Source organism: Rhinolophus sinicus, chromosome 1 (genome assembly GCF_057876585.1).
Source record: "Rhinolophus sinicus isolate RSI-liver-muscle chromosome 1, RSI-T2T, whole genome shotgun sequence".
Classification (NCBI taxonomy): Eukaryota; Metazoa; Chordata; class Mammalia; order Chiroptera; family Rhinolophidae; genus Rhinolophus; species Rhinolophus sinicus.
In genome coordinates, this window is record NC_142501.1 from 147,458,788 (window position 1) to 147,468,787 (window position 10,000).

The following is a 10,000-nucleotide window of genomic DNA, read 5'->3' on the forward strand; positions in this document are numbered from 1 at the left end:
AAATGTACAAAATAGGTGTAAATATCTAACTATTATATTGATTTGTACCCCAGAAACTAAAAATAAACTAAAATAAAATAAAATGTACAAAATAAACATTACTTATTCAACAGGATTTTTATCACTGGTATCCACTGTAATTAATACTACATTTATAATTTTATTTGTAACTTCTCTTATACCTATACCTGATAAATTACTAATATCATTTTGACCTCTTACTCTATTATTTATTTTTGTATCCATCCTACATGTTCAACTCTTCTAGCATCACATTTCAAAATAATTTTTATTAAACCTACACTTTGTATTGTTTTCTATAAATATATTGTTTCTAGTAACACTAAAAAGTAAACATAAACATAAAAGGTAAACATAAAAAAGAGGCATATTATGTTTTTAAGAACATTACGATTATAATCTTAATTGATGTTCTTATTTTTGTTCAATCCTGTAACTTTTGTGGAATTGATATCAACATTTTTTCAATCATAAAATTGCATGTATTTATTTGTGTGCAAGCAACATTTTATGATTGACAATTAAATCTTCCTTTTATAAAGAATCTGTAGTTAAATTTTATCTAACCTGTTTAAATTGGAAACTTGATGAAAATAATTTCTTGCTAATTTTCATTGTTTTGATCAGTAATTAAATCTTCATTAAATCAAGAATTTGTAATGTCCTGATTGCGAATTTTATGTGGGTGACGCTGGACTAAAATCTGCTCACTTTTACTATCTCCAGTTTTTTAAATATTTAGGCAGGTGGTTTCTTTGAAGATTCTCATTTTTACTTTTCTATTAAATTGAATTATTATTGTCTATTTCCAACATGATTTTGACTTATATTCAATCTGAATAATAACCTAAATGATGTAAAGAATAAACACTAATTGCATTCAGAATGTATAACAGTTAGATAGCTTCATCACAAATAAAGTTAAGTACAAAATTGAAAAGTAAAATATTTTCCATATATTTCCAAAGGAAGTTATTTCCTTTCTAATGTACTAAAAATTTTAAGACATTCAAATCTATTCAAATTATAATAAAATAGCATAATTTAAAAATCAAACATTAAATAGTCAGAAAATTATTACCTATTAATTTAAAAATTAAATTAAAATTAATTTTATAAAGAGATATATAAAGATAATTATCTTTATAAAAATAAAATTATTAGTTAAATCTACCACTGAATTACACCTCATGAATTAAAGTATTAGTATTATATTTCCTATATGTCATATCTAGGCTTACACAAATTTAAAGGAACGACAATTATTTTTTAGAAAATATTTGTTTCTCAGTTGCTAAATTTATCTAGTGTCACTGTTGTGCTAATTCATAAGTACCGCCGGAATTACAAATTGGAAAAATAAGTGAGTCAAGAAAATAGAGACAACACTACTGAGAAATAATTCTTTCTTTTGCAAAAATCCATATGCTGATGGTGGTAACCATAAGAGCTAGTGTGTAAGGTTAGGGGTACACAATGTCAGGTTGAGACAGATCTGAAGTGACGGAAAGTGACATTGGTTCTATAAATGATTTTGCAATAACAAATGTGGGGACTTGTTAAGATTCTTGCTTGAATTTAAGAGTGTTCTGGTACTAAAACTGCTTTTAGTTTTTAATGATATTCATTTTTATGGGAAATTTTCCCAGAATATGTACTTTATAATTTCTGGTTAAAAAACTTTCAGTTCTTTGCGGATGGAATCAAACTACAAATCAGTTAAATAAGTAAATATAATAGACATTTCCTTACAATAAATATAATAAATTGAAATATATCAGGGGTTGAGAGGAAATGTGCTATAATAAAAAAGTATGTGTTCTCAAATTACGTTTTTCAGAGTTTGAATTCTGGTTCCAGTATTTCAGAACAGTTTTGTACTTCTTTTAACTAGACAAGCAGGCTGAGTCTGCTTTTGACGGGTGTCACTGGTTCCCTCTCCTCTGCTTTTCTTTCCTCTTCCTTCTCTCACTGATCTGGACTTCTTGGATGGGGAACCTCTTAATTTCTTCCCCCAAATAATTCAAAGGTCCTTTTGTCATCTTAGTTTCTGACTTAAGTTTTCTGACAATCATTTTCATCTATTTTTTTTTTTTCTTCAAGAAACTTAGAGTATAGCAGGAAGATACACAGGAAAACAATTTTTTGGTCCAATTCCAGAGTAAAACAAATTTCGCTATGTTTGGTTTTTCTCTTTTGGTAATAGAAATTTGTTGCATTATCTTTAAAGTGTCTTTAATTTCTTGGTGATATCAAAGAATCTTTCTATTATCTATTATTTTTATTATTTTAGCGGATTATGAGCCAGAGCTCCTAGAAAGTTATGGTGAAATGCCCTACTCCAGAAAGGAGTTAAGTTTGGGGAAGAAACTCATATATGTAAATGCCAGGGGTGCCAAAAAATGTATACAAGTGGACACTTTGGTCAACGTTGCTCAAGCAGTAGTTCGCCATATTCAGAAATGTCTGGATGCTGATGGTAACCACTTTGAGCACCTCTTGTAATTGCGGAAGCCAAACGTGACTTGTATTCATCTTTTGTTATCAGTATATATTGAATATTACAATTTTAATACAGTTTTCCTTTCTTAAAATGTGTGTACATTTTTCACACCATATCTATCTATCTATCTATCTATCTATCTATCTATCTATCTATCTATCTATCTATCTATCTCTCTATCTATCTATCTATCTATGTATCTATCTGCTGATACCTGTCCAGCAAAGTTGTGTTGAGAACAACGGAAACAATACCTATGAAACACCTGGAATAAAATAGGTACTTAACCAATTGTGGCTATAATTCCATAGTAATTTTTACTTTAAGTACCAGGAGCATGCTAATGAACATTAGTCATTACATTGTTAATATCTTCAAGGCTAGGTTTTCCTTCACAAAATAATATTTATGAAATTTTGTGTCTAATTTGATATGGTTTTCTTCTGCTGTTGCTAACCATCAATTTCCTATTTCCTTAGTTTCTAATTTATATATTTTAATGTGTTGAAATTGTAACAAACATAATTAAAATTTTACTTTTTATAAAATTTAATTGATTCGGTTTTAGAGCAAAATATCAGATCAGAACTAAATTTCACCCAGTAAGCCAACATTGATTGACCATAGCCTTGAACACTGATATGAACAGATTCTGTGGTAATATATGGATTTAGATTGAAAATGTCACAGTGAATTCACATGTCTACAAAGGGTACCAACAGAGGGAGTTTCAGCAGAGTTGTGTTAGATTTCATACGTGATTTGATATGCTTATGGGTTTTGTGGTAGATAATTTGGTGCTCTGTATCAACTGAGCTAGGCTTGGTTGTGTGAGGTAAACATCTATAAATCTCAGTGACTTAAAGCATAGTATTATTTCTTGCTCTGATACATATTCTCTGTGAGGAACTCGTGTGGGGGCGGGACACATCTCTCTGCTCATGTTCACTCAGGTACTCACATCTCCATGACAGGGGTAGTAGACTATGATTAATCATATGAGTATACTGTCTCAACGATTTCTATCTAATAGTGATTCTTCCCTTCATATTTCATTGGCTCAATTGGTAATGATTAATTTCAAGGAGTTGGAGAACTCATTACGTGCTAGGAAAGAGAAGACATAGACACAGGTAAATATTCTCTGATAACCACAGCATGGCATAGTGACTTTTCAAACAAAACTCTGTTCTGTAGTGTTATCAGATAGATCAGGTTACAAAAAATCTGTTATTTGAGCACTGAAATATTTTTATATTTTATTAAGTAAAGTAAAATTATAAAAAATAAAAATGAAAAGATTTCCCATTGTTCAAACATGTTTAGAAACCAGCGAAACAAAATTAGTCAATCTATTTTCAGTATTTCATCAATTACAGAAAAAATAGTGCCTTTTTCCTAGAAGATTTTAATGTATGAGCATAAATTTTTTGAATCACTACTTCCTCTCCACCATGTTTCAATAACAGTAACCTATGTTTCAGTCACCCTATTTCTTAATCCTTTAAATTAAAATTAGAACAGGCAAAAGAATAGTCAAATGAATTTTTGACAAAATAGGAAAAATAAAATAATGTTTGGATTGCACAGCAGTGGCAGGAAAGAAAATTTATCTCTTACGTAGTTTTAAATAATGTTTCTTCATGCAGACTTCAGGGAAACATTTATATTAATTTCCTGTTATATTTTCACATCTACTGTTTTACAGAATTATTTTTTTTTAAACTGGAAGGTTTCTTTCTTTATTGAAAGCCAGAAAAAAAAGAGTTAAAAATGCATTAAATGTATACAGAGTATGGATCTAAACATAGCATTTCTAGCATTTCTAAATAGGTTAGAAAACTGTAAATCACTTCCATATATACGTCTGCTGTTCTGAATGGTTCTGTGCCTTTGTGTATGTGAGTGGGGAGTGAGCCATGTGGAAAGACACTTATAATTAAAGATGAATTCATTAACAATATGATAGCTTACTTTCACTGCTATCATAGTGAAAAAAACTAATTGATTCAGTCATTTTGATTGTTGAACATGATCATCTATATAACTTACTGAATACCAGCACATATAATTAGATAATGATATGTTTATAAACTGTTCCACAAGTGGTTGGCAAGTAAGTTGAAGATGACTACAGTGAGCTATTGAATTTACCATTCCGGATATTTGATATGTTCAGATCCATTTAGTTGTGAACTAACAGTAATAACAACAGCAAAACTATTTTAACACATTTTTGTGATAGTTGATTTTATTTTTCCCATGTCCTAGAGGTAAAAAGAAGATGGTCTACATTGTTTCTGCTTCTAGTATTATGTGAGGTCAGATACTTGGAGTATCAGGATACGGTATTCTAAAAGTAATATAGCTTGAAATTCACAGTTTTTCAAACTAACTCCACATGAATCAACTTGTAGGCATCTCCTCCTTATATCACCAAGGTTGTTAAGGTATACTGGGGTAATTTTTAGCATTTGTTGGATACAAATTATCACTGTCTTCATCTTATTTGATAACCGATATTGTTAACATATTTGGTTTAGACAAGAATTAATGGTTCTTAGTGCAGAGTTCTTTGTATCATCCCCTCATTTAACTCTCACTGCAAATATCCCAGCAAAATTGTTGTTATTAGACGTAATCATAATGATGCATAGCAAAATACTCAGAGAGCTTATGTGACTTTTCCTAGAGTCTCCCAGCTAGTCATCTTAGGATTTAGAAGACAATGCTGGATTCTAACACACATTCTCCTTCCACTATATTACACTGAATATCTGGTAGATTAGAGTGAAGGCCAAGAAATTAACAGTCTAAAAGAATTTCCTTTTTTGTTGCTCTGAATAAAAGGAATGCATTTCTTTTTATCATGTGGTCTTGAATATATGTATATCTTTATTATGAACATTGGGACAGGTAGTCTTTTCCAAAAAATATTTACAGTAGTATCTCCTATCTCACATGCTCATTTTCTATCCTGAGTTTGACATTTTTCCCATTCACAGGCAGGGTCTAGATTCCCTCCCTTTGAGTCTGGGAAGGGTTGGAACTCCAGGAAAAGTATACTATATCGACTCCTCATCTAAGTCCAAAAAGACAGTACAGCTTCCACTTGATTCTCGAGGGATGCTTGCGCTTGGAACCTGGCCACTATGCTCTGAGGAAGCCCAGGCACTCCACACAGAGGAAACAGGGCCCACAACACCAGCTGAGTTCCCAGATGAAAGCCAGTGCCAGCTTACCAGAGATGTGAGTGAGCCATTTTGAAAATGAATCCTCTAGCCCCTGTTGTAGCTATGCCATCTGACATCATGTAGTACAGAGAGAATTGTTCCTCTTGAGCCCTGCTCAAATTGACTATTTCTGACCAGAATAAATTATTGCTGTTGCTTCACATGTAAAATTTGGGGAGGTTTGTTATACAGCAATTCATAACTCAAGAAGTTATGTAAAGTACAATTTTTCCCAAGGACAGTTTCAAATTCTATATATTTAAGTTAAAACAACAAAATGATTTAGTAGCTATTTGTAAAGGTTTTTATTTGCTCACACTCATAACTACTCATCAGGATGTGACTGCTTTTTGTCTAAACTTCTGTGAAATAAAATACACTCTAACAATGGGTAATTACCTCATTAAAAGCTTTTTTTCTTATTGGGAGAGAATGCACTTTAAAAGATAACATTTTCATAAGAGAAATATTTTGAAACCTCTGGTTTGGCAGGAAAATTCAAAGCGGGAAAGCATTCATTGTATTCATGAAGCACTTTTCTTAGTAATTGTTAGAGAATGCCAAAGTCCCTTGTGAAACACATGGCAAAACAAGCTGATTAAGAAGCTTAGTATTATTTTTAAATTACTTAATTGCCAATTAATGATATAGGGAGCCCTGACGTCCAGGCTGCTATCTAATAAAATGGTTACTCTGCAAGGAATGAATTGCTGGATGCATTGACCTTGCAGAGCAAGCTCGGTTTAAAGAAGCCACATAATACATTTCTACAATGATGGTATAGGGACTGAAAGCCATATTACTGGAAATATGCACGTTAGCATTTATATCCCTTTTATAATTGCTGAAATAATGGCCAACATACATTAAGAAATGTCTGGGTATTCCACTGGGTGCCCTGATCGCAGTCCAACCACATATATGAACACCTCTTAATTGCCAAAGTAATTTCTAAGGAACTAAAAACACAGTTCATTTGCTTTTCTACCCTGCCCTTGGGAACCTGCAATTTTGCTTCATTACAACCACTCAACCTTTAGCCCTCATCTACTTCAAAACGTTTTGCAGTTTCATATGTAATAATACAGCACCTATATGCAGCCATGCACAGATCTGCTTTTGTTAGCACCACTGTTTCCAAATTTGGAATTAGCTAAGGTGGAAGCCAAGAATTTAGCCATATCAACGTATTTTATTAAATGTGACTACTTTAAGTATATATCTCCTCCCACTTAGTGAATATATCTTTCCTAGCAGATCCGTGAGAGTAAGTGCGTATTTGACAAGGGATACTAGGCTATTTTCTGCTTTATTTACTGTAGCACCTAATCAAACTAACTAGCTCGGTAAGGAAATGGAATTTGAAGACTACACACTGTGCCTCAGATTGCCAATCACTACTGCTAAACACTAATTTCTATTGTAAATTTACCATTAGGTTAAAAAATATATCTACGTATCTATATTCACATAGGGGTATTAACTTATATATATGCACATTTATATTATTATGTAAATATATACATACAATTAGTATACATATCTCTCCTATTTTTTCTATATCCCTTACATATGTAAGATAGGTATCATTTATGTACACACATATATATGTACCTTCTAATTATGATCAGATTTTACAAATTGTTTTCTTCATGTCCATCTTATATTTACTTGCTTTCTTTATCCTTCTCTCATTATTCTCATCTTTCACATTTTGAATTCGTCTCATAGCCTGGTCTCATTGTCACTATAAAGTCACCTCCTACCTAGTACATATATTATTTGCTTACTTATTGGTAACTGTACAGAATTAATTCCCTTGTTCTCAGATAACAACACCCAGATTTGCCTTTCCTCTTCTACTCTTAGTTCATGTATTTCAGGTGAAGGTAACAGTCTTCAGTTTTGGTTACCTAATCTAGCATGTTCAGTCAATACACTCCATTCCCATGATTACTGTGATTAGTTCAGATGGAATTTGTGACATACATTTATCCAATGCAGTGGATGTGGAAAAACTTACAGATCTTCTAGGAAAGATATATTATCTTTCTGCTAATTTTGTTAAGCTGTTTTGTTTGTTTGTTTGTTTTTAAATTAAAGTTTATTGGGGTGACAATTGTTAGTAAAGTTACATAGATTTCAGGTGTACAATTCTGTATTACATCCTCTATAAATCGCATTGTATGTTCACTACCCAGAGTCAGTTCTTCTTCCATCACCACATATTTGATCCCCTTTACCCTCATCTACCACGCCCCGCTCCCGTTACTGTCTGGTAACCACTAAACTATTGTCTGTGTCTATGAGTTTTAATAAGTGGTGGCATCTGTACCTCAAATGAGGAGGTCATGACTAATAATGAAGACAGACTAAGAGAAAAATGAACACAGATTTTATATAGTTCAGTTAAGTATTTGAATTCAACATGATTTAGGTTGTGGATCTTTCAGTTATATAAGGCAACATCTGCCCCCTTTGCATCACCCCCCTCCACCACAGACAGATTCTTTTTTTGTTGTTAACTCAACTTCAGCGGGTTTTCTTACTTACAATTAAAACTTCTGACTATAAAATTCATGATTTTTTTTTCTTGTTTCAACATTTCTTCCCTTTAGCTTTTTCATTTTCTTGTGTCGTATTCCCCTATCCAGTATTCTATCAAGTTTTATTCAGTTTATAGTTGCCCATCTTATCTGTGAGGCATATATTCCAAGCCCCCCCACACACAGCTCCATTGGATGCCTAAAACCATGGAGAATACTGAACCTATATATACTGTTCTGCAATATGTTCATACACTTTCTGGCTTCTCTTTGGCATGTCCAAATGGTCAACATCACTACTCTTGCACTTTGGGGCTTTATTAAGTAAAATAAGAGTTATTGAACACAAGTGCTGTGATATGGACAGTTGATCTAATAACCAAGATGGCTACTTAGTGATTAATGGCCAATAGTATACATCTTGGATATGCTGAAAAAAGAGATAATTCATGTCTGGATGGGATGGACAAGGATGGTGTGAGATTTCATCATGCTCCTCAGGATGGCTTATAATTTAAAATTTGTGAATTCTTTATTTCTGGAATTTTCCATTTAACATTTTTGGACGATGGTTGACAGGGGATATCTGAAACCATGGAAAGTGAAATCACAGATAAGGAGACTACTGTATTTTACTTTTTCTCTTTTATTTATTTTTCATTTTCATAATGTATTATCTTTCCTTTAGTATTCCTTTGATTACTCTATTACTACTACCTCCATTATTTGGGCTCCAGCCATTCTTTAGCCAGATCTGATGAAAATTGTCTTTTCTATAACGTATTTTTTTCTGATTTATGAGCAGGGCAGACAGCTTTAATAAACTTAGTATGCTTAAACAAATTCTAGTCACAAAATAGAGAAATGCTATGCTTTTCTTACATTACTCGAGGGCAACAGTAATCATTGATTTTCTGGCTCCTGTGATATTATGTTTCTGTACCATTACCCCATTCTTTCAGCAACTAACCTATTTCAGAAGTAATAAACTCCAGAACCAGAAAATTATTCTAAAATATGTATTCAAATTAAGGGAAACGAGTGGTATTTTAGGCACACTAATAATTAATAATATATATAATAAACAAATAGTACAATTATACTCTGCATATTACATACATAAAATATAGTGAAACTAGAGTTAACAGTATATAATGCATAGTGTTTCTTACAATTCATTGTGTCTGTTCACATTGGAAACTCTGTTGAAGGAAATTTCTTTTTAAATGCCATTGAAATGAACTATATTTATAAAACCAAATGAAGTGTAAACTATATATATATATATAAATGGCAATAGACATGTTATCATCATGTTGAAGAGACACTCAAAATTCATTATCATTCAAAAACAAATTGACCTTACTTTCCCTTGATCATGACTATCATTTTTGGTCCAAAATATTCATCTGAATTCAAAGGGTGATTATAAATAAATGTGTAATTATAGTTGATAGTGACAAGTTTCACAGATCATCTGGGTGACATCCAAAATTCCAGATGATTTTTGAGGGTTATCCAGTTGTAAAAGGTCAAGAAGTGCAATTTGGCAAACATTCTCGTGCACCTTGTTAATACTGTAGGAACCAAAATGTTGAATAAAACATACTCCTTGAGCTTATAGCTATAGTCTGCTGCAGGAAAAGATTCAAGTACAACACTGCCCTGTGATAAGTACTATGATGGCTTCGCCAAAG